Below are 21,498 nucleotides of genomic sequence, written 5' to 3' on the forward strand. Positions count from 1 at the left end.
CACCATTTTGCAGTCCCACCAACAATGTATGAGAGTTCCTTTTTCTCTGCAACCTCGCCAGCATTTATCATTCACAGTCTTTTGGATTTTAGCCATCCTAACTGGGGTGAGATGGTATCTCAGTGCGGTTTTTATTTGCATTTCCTGAATGCTAAGTGATGTTGAGCATTTTTTCATGTGTCTTTTGGCCATTCGTATATCTTCCTTTGAGAAATGCCTATTTAGCTCTTTTGCCCATTTTTTAATTGGGTTACTTGTTTTTTGTTGTTGTTGTAAAGTTGTTTGAGTTCCTTGTATATTCTGGATATTAATCCTTTGTCAGATGTACATTTTGCAAGTATTTTCTCCCACTCTATCGGTTGTCTTTTAACTCTCAACACAATCATATTTAGTCATAATATTGCAACCTTCTCTGTGCTCTCAATTACTAATTTCTGCACTTTGCATATATTTATTATTAAATAACTGGAAAGTCAAAGCTTATAAATTACCTTCTAATATGAGCTTTATTCCTAGTATAATATTACAATTTCTTGATGACCTCCTCTTTGGGTCTTTATTTTATCACAATTTTTTTTCTTTTCTTTTCTTTATTGACATTTGTTAGCATTTAATGAACCTCCCTCCATGTAGCTTCAAGCCACCAGGACACAACTACCCCACCCGCCCAACCTTCTCAGCTTTTCTGCTGAAGAATTTGGCCTTCAGGATGACAGACTGCTTTGGGAGCTTTCTCTTCCCCGGAACTTTCTAGTAACCCGACCACACCACATAAATGATTGGAGCCGCTCCAGTCTTGCTTTTAGCAGCATTTACCCATGTCTGTTTACTGACCAAGGTCCACAATTTATCAAGGTTGACAGTTGGGCAGAAACTCTGATTCGTCTTTAAGTGGTAATGCCTCATACCAATTTTCCCAAAGTAACTTTGGTGATATTTGTCTAAGTTGATCCTGTGATGATGCTGCCACCAGAATTACCCCAGCCTCCTGGATGCTTCTGGTTCTTGCCAATATGGCCATGGCCGTGGCTCACGTGGCTCCTTAGTTTCTGGGTCTTTCTCAGTCTGGATGGCATGGCGGCAGCCGAGACAAAAGAGCTTTTATCACAATTTAAAAGAACAGCAACAACAACGACAGAAAATACACTTCAGGCTATTTTTCGAAAGTTAAATAAACCTGTGGCCACCGTATCAGAAACAATTCAAAGATGAAAGTTACATTTGATTATTCACATACTAAAATATTGATGAATATACAACCTTTATAAGAAATAATTTATGATCTCATAAACAGACTTCAGCAGATTACAACTCAATATTAACTGTTAATAATGAATTTTCTCTTCAAAAGTGTTTTTATTCAATAAATTTGATAATACTTTGTTGTTGATTAGAGCTGAGATTGTAAAGAGAGAGGAAAAAATATAACTGGGAGCATGTTCTTCAGTCTAAAAGGAAGACTGGTTTGCAATAAATATAAGAAGAAGCAAAATGTGACAAATTTCCTGACAGAGGTATAAACTAAGCATGGTGAAAGCACAGATCACCTATGCTCATCCCAGCATTGTATCTCTGAAGTAGATAATTTGTATTGATTTTCCAGATGGGACTTTAAACTTTCGGTTTTTGAGCTGAAACTCATTAAGAATTTGGGGATGAAATGAATGTATTTGCATGTGAAAAAGACAAGAGTTTTGGGGGACCAGGAGCAGAATGTAGTGAATTGAATTATGTCTCCCCAAAACTCATTGAAGCTTGAATTGTGCCCAAGTTTTATGTATTAGAAATATAGCCCCCACTATGACTGTTAAGAGGGTGGGGAATTCTATTATGGTAATTGGAAGGTGGATCCTTGAAGAGGTGATTGGATTGCAGGATTCTGCAGTAGTGAATGGGTTAAAAATGACGGTCAGGGGCATGGTTCTGAGGACTTTAAAAGGAGAGGAGAATCTGTCTCTCTCTCTGCTCTGTCTGCTTCCACCATCTTGCAATGTGAAACCCTTGGGTCACTGTCACCACCACCAGATGGACTTTTGACTTCCCAGCCTCAGAAACTATAAGCAATAAGTTTTGTTTTCTGAATAAATCACCCAGTTGCAGGTATTTTGTTATAAGCAACAAAAATGGGCTAATATAATAGTGAATATATTCCCATTCCAAAAGGAAGAAATAGGCCAAAGGAAAGGAGAAACAGGTCCCAAACAAGTCCGAAATTCAGCAAGGCAGGCATTAAATCTCAAAGCTGGTAAATCTTGTAACTTGACTCCATGTTCAACATCCTCTGCATACTGGTGTGGGGGTTCGGTCCCCAAGTCCTCTGGCAGCTCTGCTCCTGTGGCTTTCCTGGTCTTAGGTTATGCTTTAGCTCTTGCAGGCTGGCATTGAATGCTGGTAGCTCCACAGGTCTGGGGTCTCCATGGCAGTCCTGCTCTCACAGCTCCCTGAGGCATGGCACTCTCTGCTGCAACTCTGACCCCATATTTCCACTGGGCATTGCTCTAGCAAAAGTCTGCGATGACTCCACCTCTGTGACAGATCTCTTCCTGGGCCCCCAGACATTTCCACACATCTTCTGAAATCAAGGTGGAGGCTCCTAAGCCTCCACAACTCTAGCATTCTGAAGACCTGCAGACCCAAAACCATATGGATGCTGCCAAAGCTTCCAGCTTGTATTTTCCAAAGCTATATGTCCAGTCATACCTAGGGCCAATTTACCCACAGCTGGAGCAGCCAAAGCAGTAGGGATGCTGGTGCTGGAAGCAGCTTCTAGAGGTGGTCCTGGGCAGCAAGCCCATGGAGGGTGCCTCAGGCCTGTTCTCCAAAAATGTTTTGTCTCCCTGGGTCTTTGGGCCTGAAATGGAAGGGTTGGCTCTAGAGGCTTCTGCAATGCCTTCAGGGACTTTTTCTCCTTCCCTTGATAATCCCTTTCCTTTGTACTACTCTTAGTACCGTTAAATTTTTCTTCTGAAAATTTTCTCTGCTTCTCTACCACATGGCCACACTGTAAATTTCCAAATCTTTACACTCTGCTTTCCTTTTAAATTCTGGCTTTATGTCGTGCCTTTGCTGCCATAACTCAGCATAGGCTGTTGCAAGTAGCCGTGCAGCTTCCTTTAATGCTTTGCTGCTTAGAAATTTCTTCCACTGGATACTCTGGTTCACAACTCCTAAGCTCCAATTTCCAAAAATTCCTAGGGCATGGACATAATGCAGCCAAGTTCCTTGCCAGTTCATAGCAAGGGTGATCTTTTCCCCAGTGTCCAATAAACTCCTTCTTATTTCTACCTGAGACCTCCTTAGATGGTCTTTATAGTCCATATTTCTATCAGCATTCCGCTTGCCACCACTTACCCAGTCTCTAAGGCATTCCAAATTTTCCCTCATCTGTTTGTCTTCTTCTGAGTCCTCCAAACTCCTCCAACCTCTCCTCAAAACCCAGTTCCAAAGCCCTTTCCACATTTTCAAGTATCTGTTATAAGCAACACCCCACTCCTCAGTACCAGTTTCCTGTATTTGTCTGTTTTGTGTTGCTATAACATTTAGCAGCATTAGTGCTGCTAAAACAAGTGATGTGTGCTTGGGGTGGGAGCATAATATGAGCTAAGGCAGAAAAGACAAATGCAAGCCTCATCTTAAAAGCCTAAAATGTCCAGTTAAGGAAGAAGAGGCCATTAAGTTTTTGGAGCAGAGGAATGAACTACTCAGAAGTGGATTTCAGGAAGAATCCCTGGGGGACAGTGTGAAGGTGAGACCTGAGAAATAAGCAAGGAAATGGGATCAGTTAGGAACAATTGACTAGCCTAGAAAGTCACGCTATACAATAAGAACATGGGGAAGGGTGATTATTATAGGAACAAATCAAAAAGAATTAGAAATAGGAAGAAGGGTGATGTCAAAGAAAACTGAGGTTTTTATAATCTGTGGACATCAAGTTTATGGGAGACCTGGAAAAATAAAAAAAAAGAAAAAGAAACAGTTTTGAAGTAGGGGAGCAAACTAACATTTTGACAGTCACCAGTAATGTGCTAGGTTCTGAGTTTGGTAATTTGTATATATTAAATCATTTAATCCATATGATACCCCTTGAGGAAGACAATATTATTCCCATTTTACAGAAGAGAATGAGGCTCAGAGAGGTCAAACAACTTCCCAGAACTGTAAAACTAACATGTAGCAGACTGGAATCCAATGCTTTCTAATTCCATGGAAAATGTTATGAGTAAAGCTCCAATTTTAAGTGTCTTTATGCTTATATAAGTAATCCTTGTACCCTCCTAGCCACTCTGCTTCCTGTGGGCAGAGACGATGTGCTAGCTCATTAATGATGCACAACAAATGCTCACAATAAATATTTTAAAATAAAATCCTGCAACTGTGAATGAATGTGAATTGAAGTATTACTCTTCTGAGGCATTAACACAAATAAAAAAAAAGAGTCTGATGTGGTAAACGGTCAACACTCAGCAAAAACAATGACTATCTCAGAAGACTACTACTGTACAAAGAGAAGGCTTTAAGCATTTTCAAGAGGGCATCATTTTGATTTATTCACACAGTGACATCCTATCTAAATTACAGATACTTGGCCTTGGGTAGTATCAATTGACTGTTCCAGGCAACTCTCCAAATTGAGTAATTGCTTACTTGGAGCAGCACAATAGCCTTATGTTAATTTAATCATTAGGGATATTGTTTTTGTGAAAGTATGTGGAAAGCACATTTCTCTGTAGGATGGACAATTATTTTAACAGAGAAAGCTAATGTCATGAGAGAGACACTTTGAGTACTATCAATCCTTTCTACATGAGTATGTGTACTCAGAACTGGCCCCATCACACCAGCTTAGCCACAGATTGCCCCACCTCGACATGAAAGGACAGCGCAGACCTCTGCACCCCTGCCAGATCATCTCAGATTAAACCCGAGTGAACTGCTAATGTGTGATAAATGCAGCCCACAGGAAAAAGAATAGAAAGAAAGGCTTTCAGGAAATCAATACCTGTTATCTGAACTGAATCCACTGTCAATAAAGAGGAAAGGCATGAATGAATGATCTTAAAGATTCTCAGGTTGTGAGTCATGCCTGACAGTAAATTCAAAGAAGGAGGTAAAGATACCGTTTCATCCTGTTTTATTTGTATTCTGGAGGAAAATGCAGGAAAAACAGAGAACTAAAGGAAAAGGAAATAGAATTTGGTTTAATATGAAAAGAAGGAAAAGATAAAATTATAATTAACCAAATTAATATTAAGAGTCAACAGTAAAAGGTAAGATCAAAACACATTTAAACTTATGTTGAGTGAAACAAGCAAAGCACAAAGGGATAAATACCGCATGTGCTCACTCATATGTGGGAGCTAAGAGAGAAAGGAAGGAAGGAAAGAAAGACCACAGTAGCGTGGTGGTCTTACAGAGGGAGGGAACATTCCTAGGGCTACAAAGTGGAGTGTAGGGGAGATAGGAGGGGGAGGGAAGTTGGGGAATAATTGGGTTGGGACACGGGGCATAAAAGTAATTTCTGGTACTGGGTATGCCCCCAGTATGATTCTGGCTCTCACATCATGGGCACAAGGGTTGACAATTAGCTTTGTATCTCATGAACATTCACAATTAAAAAAAAAAAGATTTCAAAGCAAAAGTTTATTAAAATCAAATACAAGGCTAAACAAACAAATTTAAGGTACATTTCTTAAATAAAAGCAAACTTCATCAGTCAGCCCTTTTCATAACACTTGGGACACTCTTAGGAACCGTGGTCCCTTTTCAACCAACTCAGAAATAAGTCATGAAGAACTTGTAAGGAACCAAACTCCAAGCAATAGTAGGTTCCTAGAAAACCAGACCTACAATCTAGGATGCCCCCCAAGGGCCCCAAGCAGGTAACTCGGAAGAAACCTAAGAATTATCCAGAGAACTAGGAAGGAGGGAAAGGTAGGGTGTGTTCTCCAATGCCAACTAGCACTCATTGGAAGGAGCAGAAGATGCCTCTCAGCATTTAATCCTAATGACAACAATGATGAAATGATGAAGAAAGAAGAAAGATGGGTAGAGGGAGAAAAGAGAATAAACAGCAGTGGTTTCACCATGTAGGGGCAGAGAAACCCGACTTGTCTACATGGTGTTATCTTACTCTGGTTAAGGAGAAATGGGAAGAAGTGAAGAGAGAAATAGGTAAGGATTGAAACTAATATTCTCTAAACCTGAGAACTTTGGGACTGCATATTTTTCCTATTTTCATGTTAAATCTTCATCTTAGCCATTCTCTTTAAGGCTATAGCTAATGGAGAATAACATACCGCAATGCTCTGACGAAACTCTGCTCTACAGCTGAGGTTCCCAGAAGGCAGATATCACATTAGTAACTTATTCTGCCCAACACTTAGCTCATGTCCACAGAGAGATGTTGAATTCAAGCTCTTATTAAAGAGGAAAAATACTATCAATCATTTTAGAATATCTAAAAAGAACATTTTCTTTCCACTGAGCCTTATAAATCATCCTGAGATTGTTTCTATAAAGACGATGTAATTGGAGGAGATACACAAGGCACATCAATTGTATCTGTAATGTTTTACTGGTTGCAATAAAAAGATCTGAACCAAATGTTATAGAACATTAAGATTTTACAAAGCTCAGTGTTGAGTGTCCTCTATGTTATTATCTTTATTTATTCTTTAAATATTTCATAAGTAAAAAGACTGTAGGAACTTATTCACAATATTTATTAATTGTTTGAAGAACAATATACCTCAAAAAGTACACAATTACCCTTTGACCTAGAAATCTTCTTCTAGGAATTTATCAAAAGAAAAGAAAGAGACAGAGAGAGAGAAAGAGAGAAATCTTTGGAATGTCGTGGCCAAAGATGCAAGAATATCTGCTTATTTATATTAGCAAATAAAAAGAAATCATCTAATTGTCAGTATGAAGGGACTGTGAAATAAATAATTTAATATTCAACCAATACGTTAAAATATTGTGCACACATTAAAAATCATGGAATAGGAGAAGGGAAAAATCACAGCTTATTACAAGTGGAAAATGACCTATCAAATAATATGACTGGTGTAATTCCATTTTGTTGTAAAAACAAAAATTGAGAAAGAGCTAGAAAGTCAAACAGGCTGATGGACATAGATTCTAGATTTTTAAAAGGTATAACATATATGTCGGGTCTGCCGCGGGCCGACCCGAACAGCCCTAGCCTCATTCCTTTTGGTGGTCGAGCAAATGGCCCGGATTCCTCTTTCCCTCCTGTCCTCTTTGGAAGGAGACGGGAGAAGAGAGCCGTGAAGAGGTGAGCACAGCCGCTGGCCCCAACCAGCCCAGTTAAAGGACACTCAGAGGCGGCGGGGGTTCTGTCGCGCAGTTCCGTTTATTATCACACAAGCACTTGCCCTTAAAGGCAAATGGGGAAGGGAGGTTTCTACATCCTCCAATCAGCTTAAAGGTTACAAGAGCATGCAACCTGTCTCAATGCCTAGCTATTGCAACCATGCAGTGTTCACGAGCGCGGAAGCGCGTATTTGGCCAATAAGGGCTAAGGCAAGGTTCCGGCAGACACCCCCACCCTACTTCCTCCCAGTGCTGTCTTAGGCTGCCACGTTAATACGCCCTTGTGGGCCCACAATGGTGCCGCTTGTAATGTCACTTAAGGTGGTGTTAGTTTTTAAGGCCCAACATCTCCCCCCTTTTGTTTTAATAAGGCAGCTGGAGGCAGCTAACCTTCCCAGCCTGGCCTCCATTCCCTCTGGTGGCTGTGCCTGTCTTAGGTTGTTTCCCTCTGGAAATCTTACCCGTCATTGACTATCCTGCCAAGCGGGGGTGGGGCGGAGCCTTAGAGATTGGCGTTGATTTCTTGAAGGGCCATATTGACCCAAGGGCTGTCAGGGCTTTCATTATGGGCCACCTCCTCTACCACCTGGGTGAGCATTACGAGAGAAGTGGTGCTGCGCCTTATAAGGGACACAACCTGGCGAATGGCATAAGGTCCCAAGATGATTAAGACAAGGAAAATGGCTAGGGGGCCCGCCAGGGAGGACAGCAGGGAACCATGGGGGTTGAAGCCAGCTTTGGAACCAATTACTATTGGCTTCTTGCTCTTTTTTTGCACTTTTCTAGCCCTTCTCTAAGCTTAGCTAGGGAATCTTTGACCACTCTAGAGTGGTCAGCATAGAAGCGGCACTCTTCTTTGAGGGCAGTGCACAATCCTCCTTGCTGTAAGAACAACAGGTCTACTCCACATCGATTCTGTAAAACAGCTTCAAAAAGTGATGTTAGTGATTTTTTTTTTTAATGTGATTCAGACACCTCCAAGCTGCCAAGATCTATGTCCACTGCCTCCCTAAGGGAAGCTACCTGTTGATGTAGCAAGGCTATTCTGGCGGTCCCAGTACCCACTCCAATAACTCCCAAGAGGGAGCTGATGGCCACCGCAGCTGCCCCTGCGGCCCGCTTGTTTCGGGTCCGCTTATTTCGGGTTTTGGGGCGGTGAGATTTGCCACAGTGCTGCAAAAGGGTTTGTTGGCACCTACGCAGGAACCTTTGCCAAGGACCCGTGGGAAGGTGAGTCCGGGGTTGGTGGCATTGGGCAACGCTACTGCTTGATTTATCTCTGCCTGCACATGGCACTCTTCTTTAAAGAAGGCGCAGAACTTGATAAACAAGTTTGGGGGGAGGACAGCCTTACAGAGCATTTTCCAATCTTGGGTTGTGCAGGGTTGGTGCGCTAAGCCCTGGAGGATGGTTTCTGCCCATGGGGAATTGGGCCCATCCTCTGCGACAGCCTTTTTCAGCTCTTTAAGTTCATGAGCTTCCCAAAGGTACCAAGCAGCCGGCCTATTTCCACCGGGGGCTTTGTCAAATTTGGACCTACAGTCCTTTTTCCAATGTAATCCTTTTTTACATCGGGGGTAAGGTGTGGTAAGGGGTTTTTTGCCTTTAGCCTTGGGACATTGGCTTTTAAAATGACCTTGTCTTCCGCAACCAAAACATTGTCCCTTGAAGGGTGGGGAAGTATTGTTTCCTGAGGGGATCAGGGCCATAAACGCCTTTAAGGCTTCGGTTAAGTTTGTGTCTGAGCCTGCAAGGCTGAGGATAAAGTCCTGGCCTCAGCAACAGCCTTTTTTAGTTCTTTTACAACGTTGACCAGATAGGCCTGAGGGGCCGCTTTCCCCCACGCAGCCCGGCTGGGAGTTCCCAGCGAGCCATGACAGGAAAAACCTGCAGCTCTTCCGGGGATGTTTTTAAAGGTGGGCTAGCCTCCTCCACTTCTTCAGGTGCCGCTTTCTCTCCTTCGGCTAAACTTTGCTCAGGGCCTTGCATTGGCAGCTTTGTTTCCTTTTTTCTCTCCTCATCGAACTGCGCCCAATCCCTTTCGGCCCCTTCCTGATGTTCAGGATGGAAGCAGAGCTTTAGGGCAGAGATGGTTGGGTAGAACCCTAAGGGGGGGGTCTAGCCCGTGACTAATCTCGTTCTTTCTGGCCAGGGTCTGAACCCAGTCCCAAGTCTCATACGAGAACAAGTTGGACGAAGGTGCCCAAGGGGCCACCTTCACCACATGACGCCAGGTATTGGTGACTGTGGAGTCAGATATTTCTAGGCCTCTGCTTTTTAACATGTACTTTAGAGCTTTGCAGGCTATCTCGTCACTCTTTCCACACACGCCTCGCATGTTGCCCCGTGAGGAAGGGACAAAGGGAAGCAAAAGGGCAGAGAAGTGCAGGGACTTCCCCCTGTTATGGTACTCACCCTGACACGCAGGCGGATTACTTCACTGCAACTACCATGGTTGCGGGGGCCACTCTGCTGGTTGATCACCCTTCATCGACCTTCTTTCAGGACCGAGCAGCCGTGGGCCTCACTCGCTCGCCTTTCACCCACAAGTTTTAAAAAATGCCTCACATGGGGCACCACTCTGTCAGGTCCACCATCGGCCGACCCGAACAGCCCTAGCCTCGTTCCTTTTGGTGGGCGAGCGAATGGCCTGGATTCCTCTTTCCCTCCTGTCCCCTTTGGAAGGAGATGGGGGAAGAGAGCTGTGAAGAGAGGTGAGAACAGCCGCCGGCCCCAACCAGCCCAGTTAAAGGACATTCAGAGGCGGAGGGGGTTCTGTTGAGCAGTTCCGTTTATTATCACACAAGCACTTGCTTTTAAAGGCAAATGGGGAAGGGAGGTTTTTACATCCTCCAATCAGCTTAAAGTTTACGAGAGCATGCATCCTGTCTCAATGCCTAGCTATTGCAACCACGCAGTGTTCACGAGCGCAGAAGCACGTATTTGGCCAATAAGGGCTAAGGCAAGGTTCCGGCAGACACTCCCACCCTACTTCCTCCTAGCGCCATCTTAGGCTGCCACGTTAATATGCCCTTGTGGGCCCATAATGGCACCGCTTGTAATGTCACTTACGGTGGCGTTAGTTTTTAAGGTCCGACACATATCACACAAAAAAATGAATAAATGCAAAACCTGGTGAATCTGAGTAAAGTCTATCGTCTAGTTAACTATATCATGCCAATATCAGTTTTAGTTTCTATAACGCACTGTAGTCAAAAAGATGTTACCATAAGGGAGGCTGGGTGATGGGTACAGGCAACCTCTCTGTACTATTTTGCAGCTTCTTTTAAGTCTATAATTATTTCAAAATAAAAAAGTTAAAACAAACAAACAAAAAGACTAAAGGGAACTATAGCAAATATAACAAGATATTTGGCTTTCCTTGGTTTACCTAACCAAAATTTTGAGTAATACTACTTTTATTTTTAAAAAGGCATAAACCTAAATTTCAGTCAGAATTATTCCTGCGTGTAGAAATGCCAGTGAAAAGCATTTCAAACGTAAGTCTCAAACCTAGGCCTTGTGTTTATAAAACCTCTCCTGTTTTCATTAAACCACACTACACCTCTCTCCAACTCTGTTTATACCCCTCACCAAAACAACCTTACACACACGCAAACACAAATGTAACATTGACATATCTACAAAGGTAAATCCCACTAGACTAAGATAATTTTTTAATTATGCCTTTTTTCCCCAGCCTTGTTCGAAATATCTGAGGACAATGTTACAAACTACATCTTTGCTACATCTTTGCCAATCCCCCAATTGAATGTTTCATAGATGAAATATTTTTAATTAACATTTCCATAATTTGAAACTTGAATACAGTGTAGCTCACTCAGTTCTTCAAGAGTCCATCATCTAGCTATTGCTAACGAAGGCCATTACTTCCTTTTATTCTCTTTTGTTACTTGTCTTATCCTTGCCTTCCTGCCTATTAGCACCTCTAGCAAAAAATGAGAGGCGGTGCAGAGTGATAAAATTAAAATTAGTTGGTTCTTTTATCTATTAAAGGACTCATAATTTAGAAGATGGCCACTGTTCATCAAAATGGGAGGCTGTGTTCTCCAGTTATTCACACCTCAATAGTCAAAGGCAATTCAGAGTTGACTGTAAAATAAAACAAATTTTATTGCCCATATTTCCAGAAAATAATAATTAGACAGTCCATATCACTTGTGATAACTCATCTTTTATTGAACAGGAAAATGAAGGCTACCTTATTATAAGCAAAAATGCTTTTTAGTTCTCTCTTGATATATGACACTGTTTTTTAAAGTTGCATTCTAACTGGATGCTTATCCAGCATCTAGAATAGTGTCTGGTTCATAGAAGATATTTAATAAATGTTTGATGAGTGAAAGCGATAAAGAAGGAACAAATGAATAAGTTCAACAAAAAATGAATAAGTTGAAAAAAAACCGACTTTTATAAATATAGCAAGCTAACAAACATATGTGCGTGTATATGTATTACACAACTGGCTTGTTTTCAAATCTGTAGCACTAGTATTTGTGAGGATAAAATAGGATTAATTGGACAGGAAATACGATACAAGGAGAAGTAAATGCACTCTAAAGTCTAACAAGTCTGTTTTTTCATCCTAGATCTGCCATCTGCATGCCAAATGAACATTAGCAAATTACTTAACCTTCCCTAAATTCTTTAAGAACATACGCTTTTGAGAACTTAAACAACTATGGTAAAGGGCATTATTGTTGTTGTCATTATTACTGCAATAATACGTTTTGTATCCTGTAATAGTTTAGCACATACTCACAAACACACACCCAAGCACATGCCATGCGCATACACACAGATACATACTTATAGAGTAAAATCATCTTTTAGGATTTAAGAGATTTTGATTTAAAAGTAGTACCATTTCCAGGAAACACAGTCTTTAAAATATTACAAATTTAATAAGAAAAAGAAAATCTTCCTTATAAAAAGTATATTGTACTAATTACAAATTTAAAAATCAATCCTTTGATAAATTAAGTAAACCAAAATAAGAGAAAATTTCATCAAATCAGGCCTACTAAGCCTGTAATTACCAATTACATTTCATACAGCTCTCAAAATATTCAAGTAAAATAGTGATATGTTTATAGTAGAATTATGTAGGAGATCTTGAGGAGCTGGGACTCAAGGTTTTAAAATAACAATTAAAACAGTAAAATGTTTTATATTTTTCTCAACTTCAAGCTTTTAACACATTATGACAAGTTTTTACTCTAAATAATATAAATATATATCATAATTTATGATAATATAAATGTGCCCTAAGGATAAATAATGTTTTGTTTTGTGTTACCTGATTGCTATCACTTTTTACTTGTGATTTTTATTTGTTTAACATATTACTAAAAAAGTGGCAATCTGATAACATTGTATCAAATCTAACTCTTAAATCTGAAATCCTTGGAATCTGATATGTGCCGGAGAAACAACTATTCATTTCACATTCATTTGGCTCATGGTCTGTACCACATAAGTGAGGTGTTTCCCTGTTTACAGTATTTATGTCTTTGACCTGATGAACAGGAACCCATGTTCATTGTAAAATACCTTCTTCTACAGCATAAAGGTCAATGAGCAAAGGAGGAGAAAGGGGAGCCAACTGCCTCAAAATAAAGCTTAGACCCATGAACACAACAGAACTTCAAACTCTTTGATATCTTCATAGAGAGGATTCATGGGTCATTTGGAGCTCAGGTTGGATGGATGATTCAGGTGATATCTACCTGCAATTTATATAGAAATCCAGACTTAGGAGATGAATTAAGAAGTTTAATCTGCATATGGTAAAGTTTTAAAATCAGTTCAACTGATATACATAAGGTCCTGTGCATTCTGCTGTGGAGATAACAATTATGATTTAGACCTTATTCCTGCTCTTCTATTACCTAGTAGTGATTTGTTAAATTACCTGTAAAAGTATCAGTGGAGTATGAGCTTATACAGTGGATGTGTAGTGGCAAAATGGAGATGAGTACTGAACATTTTTTGCCAAATCAGGTGAAAGGGAAACAAGATTGATGTGCTTTTTAAAAAAGAACCACTAAAGATTTTAGGGTGAAATCCATACAAACACTGGCAGGAGGTGAAATCAAAAATACATGTGCAAGTTGGCTCTGGGAAAACAGTGAAGATTTACATTCCTCTAAGGTGAGAAGAGAGTGGAAGACACAGAAACATAAGGGAAAAATGAGCAGAAGAGAAGTTAAAATTCCTGATAATTTTTTTAGAATTCTGTGCCGTGAGCTGTCCTGCTATAGGGAATGGTATGGGAGCCTGAGGAGTGATACCCCTTGTTCTGCAGGCTACAAGCAGGTCCCATGTGTGTGACACGGCTCCATGGAAGTTCTTGTTTGTTCACCTTTGGTTGCTTGACAAGGCTTCCCAGAATTAAACAGCCTAACCTTCTGGCTTAGTATGGCTTTGGGAAATTCCCTGGAGTTTCTCAAAGGACATGTTAAAATGCATCAAAATTAACTGCTTTATTTAAAGGGGATTGTCAGTACTAAAGGTGTAGGTGAGGCATGTTCCTGGTATGGGTTGGCTCCATTTAATTTTGTCATTAATCTTCCTTGTTAGTGATGTGTGCGTGGACCCATTGCGGCTGTGGTCATGCTCTTGTACCTGTGGAATGAAGCTATTATGTTAGGTTTCTATTTACATTCCCCCAGGGAGACGGTGGGTCCGAGTGCAGTAATGTTTATAACTAATTGATCATCAGCCAGTTACAGATTTCTTTGTTTCTCCCACTCCCACAGTTTCACTTGATTTGCCAAGTACATGTTGTTTCCCTTGTAATAATAAGAATGATATATTGTGTTTTTGTTAGTTTGAGTAGGATCATTTAATTTTTCACTTTGTTCCTTGTTCTGTTCCCAGAGTCAATTGGTAAAGAAATTAGAAAGTTTTACTATAAAGATGAATAGGTAAAATAGTAAAAATATATAATAAGGTGTTTGATATTAATAGGGTTTGTTTAGATTAGTCTATAGCATAATTGTTTTTAATAGTAGTATAAAATATAATAGAACGTTATAATCAAGTTTCATTATATAAAATCATGTTGTATATATTGTCATTTTAGTCATAAATTAGAATAATAAATATAAACATAAGACATTAAATTGTTAAATATAAGTATAAGTAAGATTTTATAAGAAATTAAAATATAAGTTTATGTGTAAGTTTAAAAGGTCAAGAATTGTGATTCAGACCAAAAGTCTGATGCTCTCTAGTGCCAAGCATGCTGCTATTGTATAGTTTCCTGGCCACAAGCCACAGGCTTTGGGGGGAACTATTGATGCATGAGTAGGTGTCCTTGTCACAACATGAGTGCCTTGGAACGTTTTGACCTTTTTCTTTTTCAATAGAAACAAAATACAAAATGTTTTGATTAAAAGATAAATCAATGGTAAAAGATTAGGTAAAAACATATAAATAAAGCAAGATTTTTGTGGTTGTTGTCCACACTTGCGCTAGACATCTATGGTCCGTCTCTTTCTTTCCTCGCCGATGCCACACCACCTATTCAGGTCCAACGAACTCTGCGGAGCTGGTCTCCGGCATTAGAGTATGGTTACAACCTATCAACAAAATTAGGCTCTATGGTAAGACCCAACTGGGTTGAAAAATTATGTCCACAACTGTATGACTTCCAGAAGCCACTTGTCTCTCTTTGCTTACACAGTTACAAAAATGTATTATATTTCATAAGGTTTGTTGGGAAGATTCAAAGAAATAATGTATGTACAGTGCTTAGCATTGGGTTTAACTCAGACCAAGTACTCAATAATTAGTACTGCTGTTGTCATTGCCATTGTTGTTGCTGTTGTTTTGTTGTTATTATTATCATCATCATTATTATTGCTGAGAGATAATACATCAGCTTTAAAGAAAAGAATGTCCCAGTCACAATCTAGAGAATAATCACTAGAGAGTTCATGTGATTATCTACCAATCTATTACAGGTTCCCAAAATAGCCCACATCTTATTTTGGCTCAACCCTTAAACACTCAAAAAAAGCATTTTACATTTTCAGACAATTTGTACCCCAAAGTTTGGCAATAGCTATGGAATAACACTGGTAAGTGAGAAAGACTACAACCCATGGTCTTTTTATTGGATTCGAAAAATGGATATTCGCATTAGAACTAAGAAATCTGGATGTAATGCAGTTCCTAAGAAAAACACCTCTGTACTTAACATATGCCATTTACCAAGGTCTGGCCACCTGTATATCTCCCTCCTACATGTGAAGGAGAAGAATAGGATTATGACAAAGGGCAATGAAAGAAAAGCAAGAAAGAATACTACATATAAATTCATTAAAAAGTAAATAAAATCAACAAGTTTTATAATTACAAACATACAATGGATCCTAGTATTTTCTTTCATTAAGAGGATGGAAGAAAGAAAAATTTTCAAATATTCTTAAATAGATCAATAAATTAGGCTACTTATCACCATGTTCTCATAAAAATAAAATTAAAGCATACTACAAGCAATGAATAATGTGGTCACTACAGATTTTCCTTAAACCAGAAAACCAACAGAGCATTTTAAGGAGGAGATTAATATTGCTTTCTACTGTCCAGGAAACATTTCTGAAGTAGTTGTCAACTAATTTAAAGCTCCCCTCGCCCCACACTGGGGACCTTTGTACACAACAAAATATGAAGAATTAATTTTGTTGAAGAGAATCTATTATTCCTTACCAAATATGGATATTTACCAAATATTTCTTAAATGTATGTTCAGAGTTTTTCTAACTCTTCTTATAATTGTATATATATTTTTAAAAGTAAACTACATTTAACAGAAACAATGTAATATATTTAGGAGTACAGACCCCGAAGTCAAACTGCCTGGGTTCAAATCCCAGACCTTCTATTTACTAGTTTTACAAGTTTAGGTAAAGTTTAGGTAAGATCTCTTTATCTCCATTTCCACACCCATTAAATGGGAATAAAAACTGACCCTACTTCACAAGGTTGTTAAAAATATTAAATAAATTAAAGCACTTAGTATTGCACCTGGCTCACCGCATGAATACAATAAAGGTTAGCTATTTTTACTAATGCCTGACACTATTTATATATATTAGCTTATGTAATCCTTCCAATAGTCCTATAAAGTTACTATCTCCCCTAAATCAGTAAAGATAGGCTGGATTATGCTACAATAACAACCATGAAAATCTCAGTGACTTGTAAACATGAATGCTTAATTCTCATTCATGTCACTCTACTGGGGTCCAAGTGAACTCTTCAAAGCACTGTCATCTATGTATTTTTGCTAAGCAATCCAGACTGCTTCTATCCTACGTGTGCTTCCACAATGGTCATGGCAGGTGAGAGAGGACTAAGGATTGAAGCTGTAGCAACTACATGGCTTACCCTGAAGTGGCAAGCCTTATCCTCGTATTGCATCAGCCAGTGCTAACCACATAACCACACCTACGTGGGGAAGTCCAATCCTCCTGTGTGCTCAGAAGTTGAGGGGAACAGATAAGAGAGCAGAAGACACACAGAACAGTAATACCCATCACAGACCACATTTTATAATCCCCACATTCTATAATTATGGGGGCAAGATACCATTTAAAGAGTAAAGCCAAGATTCTAAGCCAAAAATCAGATTGTTTTCTCCACTAACTGATCCTCAACCTTTTTCTTCTACCCATCAAAATTATAGTATCCAACCAATTCCCACTGGTAAGAGCAGCAAACTTCATTTGGACTTGATTAAGGGGGGACAGTTAGTGGGAAGGCATAGTCAGGGCATTTGTGGTTTAGAAAAGTACTTAACTCTCAATTGAGAATCAATAAAAGTCTATGAAAGCAAGAAAAAGAGTGTGGAGAGAAAACAAAGTGAGATTAGTACAAAAGTAGGCTTTTCGAAGCTCACTTGTGAGCTTAAAGTTATTTAGCAAGCAGTCAGTAATAGTGATTTTTTTGTCCCTTCAGCTTCTAAAACTTTTTATCATTTTATTTTACAAATACCTATGTCGGTCAGGTCTACACTAGAGACTGGTCATTCTTTTTCCTTTTCCTTCTTTGTCTTCATCTTCCCATATTTCTATTACTTAACTGATAAGCCCATTTAGGAGAGACATCTTGAAAGGTTATGCTTGGAACAGGAAAAGATATTCTTATTGTCCAGAGTTAGCTTATAGACCTGTGGACTTTAGTTGCTTTTCTCCTACTCAAAAATCACTGAAGTTCAGTTTGTCTAAAAGTCACGTAATTAAATTCCATCCCTTTCTAACTCAAAACGTGAAAGACCTGTTTTTTGCTACTGTCATACTTTCAACTCTTTAAAACTCAAAATTCTTAAACTTTAATCTTCCTGGATTTTATAAGAATATTATGTCTCCTTTCTATGCACTGTCCCTTACCTCATTTGGTCACAATACTGGCAAAAGCAAATATAATTAATACCTTTAATATAACAAGTTCTCTATCCACATAGTTTAAAGGATTTGAGTTACATATTCACATATACTTCTTAAAACTGTAATTCAGAGAGGTTATTACATTTATATATTTTATTACAAAGATTCATTAGCCTCTCACAGATTTCTTTTGCAAATGTCATACTACGTGGAAAGCAAAGGTCTACCTTATAAAGTTGTGGCTTGTTGCTTATGAAAGTGGAAATTCTTTTTAAAAAGAAGCAAATAACTTTAACCTCTGAATTTTTTTTTCAGCTGACATGAACAAAGCAAAAGTTAGCTGCCTTCCAGGAGGTGCAAAGAGTTGGATTTTCTCCCAACACCTGGTAGTTGATAGGTCAAAGCTGATTCAATTTCCATTGTTCATTGATTGTGCTATTTTCCAGGCAATCCATCCTTGCTTATGTAATTGCAGCATTCCTGTAGTTCACTCTGTTCTGTCCTGAAGGTTCAGCAGCATGACAGGCTGAGAAAATTAGATACAGCAAAGAACCAAGCTGCTGACCTTCAGAATATAAAATAAGGCCGATCTTTCAAAATTGGACTTTCTTGATGAGGTTATTTCTAGAGACCTTATTTTTAAGAGAAAATTTTTCATTCTGACAATGTACCTTTTAGAAATATCTTTATTAAAATTCTTATTTAAAATTTTAAATATACGTGTACTGTGTATGCTATGAATAAATTCATTTAATTTAGTGTGTCAAAAGAAAGCAGATTTTTCATTTTCATATAAAACTCCTACCTTCAAACCAGAATTAAACATAACTTTTTCAATATCTGATAAGTATAAAGAAAATTTCACAGAATCTTAATAAGTTAAAGGAAAAAAAAAAAAAAAAGAAAGAAAAAGACCGAATATCGCAAGCATTTGCATGTGGCTGTGCATTTGTTTGCCAAAGAACAAATGTTTAGGAGGGGTATTGTTTTTTTCTGGTTACATAAAATCCACATTATATTTTTCTTATTTGTTTCCCTTTGGAACAATCTCAAACTCAGAAAAGGTACAAGTATAAGACAAAGAATTTTTTCCCCTCTGAACCATTTACTGACATGATACCCAATAAACTTAGAATAATTTAGTATGTAATTACTACAAATAAGGACATTCTCCTAGAGAAAAACAATATAACCATCAAATTCAGGAAATTAAAATTGACACATTACTACCATGTAATCCTCAAGCCTTATTCCGGCTCCTTACTTGTCCTAAAAACGTCAATTACAGCAAAGTATCCAATTCAGAATGACCTGTTGCATTTGGTTCCCATCTCTTCAGTCTCCTTCAATTTGAACACTTCCTCAGCTCAAAATCTGCTTTATATTTTCCAAGATTTGGCAACTGGGCTTCTGAAACAGTTGCTTAGATATATGTAGAAAAAGAGTCTAGGCTTTGAGTCAGGACCCCTGGGGTTATTACTACTAGCCTAGGTCTGCCCTCTATTAACTAGCTGCTTGGCCTTGAGCTTAATTTCCTTCATACGCAGAAAAGGCATGACAATACTAGCTTTTCAGCATTTGGGGGAGGACTAAGTTGAAATACATGATAAACTCTACTGTACAGTTTATGGCTTAGAGAAAGAGCTCAACAAATATTCTCTTATCCCTTTTCAACTGTTTCCTTATCTTCTCTGTCAGATTCACAATCAAATGTCGACATATCTAGTTCACTACAATCATTGTGGTATATAACAAGAACACCAAGCTCTGAGTAGCTCTTTATTCTCTTAGAATTTTCTAGCCTGTTTCTTCCACGAAATTTTAGTAACTGAAGAAAGAAAACAGAGGAATTCACACAAAGTTCAACTTGCAAAAACAGGGAGTCCTGTTGAGCAATACCTTTTAAAATAAGCAAAATTCCCTTGATTCCTATTTTACAGATTTCTTTTTTTTTTTTTTTTTGCCTTTAAACAAATATTTCTCGTAAAGGAGAGGGGGATAAGGGAGGGACGGGAAGTGAAATATCATTTACTTTACCCAAGGAAGCTGTTATCCTGTCTCTCCTTCCTCCATGGAATGTTTCTGCCTACCACCAGTTCACTCTGTAATGCACTATTTTGTCTTTGACCCCCATCTCTTTATTAACATGAAATTATTAAAAGTCACCAGGGATTGCTTAGTAACACCTGATTTGCATCAATTCTCAATAGCTTCAAAACATCTCTAGAGCCCTTGACCACTATTGACTCTATTTTTTATCTCTTCTCTCCTTCATACTCCACGACACTAAAATATCCTGCTCTTCCTTCTCCCACTTCTTTTAATAAGTCTTATCCATTTCTGCAGGCTTTTCTTTTTTCTTCTGTTTCTTCCCAAAGTTTAGTTCTTAGCATTTTCTCTTCCCTTTCCACTCTCTCTCACCCCACTCAACATTCACAAGCTTTTAACATGCACCATTTTGCAACTTATACTCAAATATGTAATTCTACACCAAGCTCTTTCTCAGTTTTCAACACAGTATCTTTCATTGCCCAATCAATTCCTCCACTTGGACATTTGATTCAAATTCTTGCACTTACCATAACATCCTTTCTTCCCAGAACCCCACTGCCAGGCAGTCACTATGTCTACTTTGATCTTGATTCCTGAAGTTTCTCTCCTTCGTTTCCTCCTGCCCTTATTCCTAGCTCGTTAGACACATTATTTCATGTTAGTATTACTCTGATCTTTCCAATCTCTCTCATTCTCCAATCTCCCAAGAAACCTTGAAATCTGAGATCAAACTTGGTCTCTGATACTAATTTTATCCCATTATCTTCTGAACAAAAATTTCCATGGATCATTACTGCCTTATGCAGGCACTGCAAACAAAAATGCTCACAATGGCCAAAATTAACGATTGGACAAGCAGAGTATAATGCAATAGTGGTGGGGACAGTGGATGACAAACAAGCACATGCACCACTTAAAAGAGTCAGTAGCTGCTCAGTTCCGGCCAAGTGTTGCCATGCAGGAATACCGACCCACTGCTGACAGATATTCTGTTTCGTTTTGTTTTGTTTTTAAGATAAGTCCAAAAGCTGACAGGAAATTTAGATTTTAGATGAAATTTCTCAATGTTTAAATATGGGCAACTAAGTAAAAAGCAAAAGCAACAACAACAACAAAAAAATCATCTGGGTCAACAAAACCCATCTGCAGTCTTTCATCCACATTGTGACCCGCAGCCTAAATGAATGCCTTAGCTTGCCACAACAAGCCTTCTAAAATTATCCTGAAACTATCTGCTGAAATCAAGTACCAGGAATACAGAAAAACCATTACAAGCCAGCTGGTCTAGTATAACTATCCTCCAAGGACACTTGGTTCTTTCTTACCTTTATGCTTTTGTCATGTTTTTCCCACACAGAAGTGTCTTTCCTCCTCTTTAAGTCCTACTTTAAGATCTGGTTAAAATGCTACCATTTCCTCCAAAAGCTTCTTGGACCACATTAGTTCATGGGAATATCTCTACTAAATTCCAAAGATATTCATATCTAGTACTTTTTTCCAGGCACACTCCTAGACATTTTTTGTGTGTGTGTCATTTTTGTGACCGGCCGCACCGGGCTCAGCCAGTGAGCGCACTGACCATCCTTATATAGGATCCGAACCCGCGGCGCGAGCACTGCTGCGCTCCCAGCGCCACACTCTCCTGAGTGGGCCACTGGGTCAGCCCCACTCCTAGAAATTTTATAAGCTTCCA

The 21,498-nt window shown here is 38.9% G+C and overlaps 1 protein-coding gene and 1 pseudogene across 1 annotated transcript in view; both read right to left on the reverse strand.

The window, feature by feature from the left end:
- Nucleotides 1–21,498, reverse strand: part of ACSS3 (acyl-CoA synthetase short chain family member 3) — a 186,972-nt gene that overhangs the window by 160,734 nt on the left and 4,740 nt on the right. The gene's annotated exons all lie outside the window — the stretch shown is intronic.
- Nucleotides 655–1,076, reverse strand: LOC134360922 (large ribosomal subunit protein uL15-like; annotated as a pseudogene).

Source organism: Cynocephalus volans, chromosome 12 (assembly GCF_027409185.1).
Source record: "Cynocephalus volans isolate mCynVol1 chromosome 12, mCynVol1.pri, whole genome shotgun sequence".
NCBI classification, from domain to species: domain Eukaryota; kingdom Metazoa; phylum Chordata; class Mammalia; order Dermoptera; family Cynocephalidae; genus Cynocephalus; species Cynocephalus volans.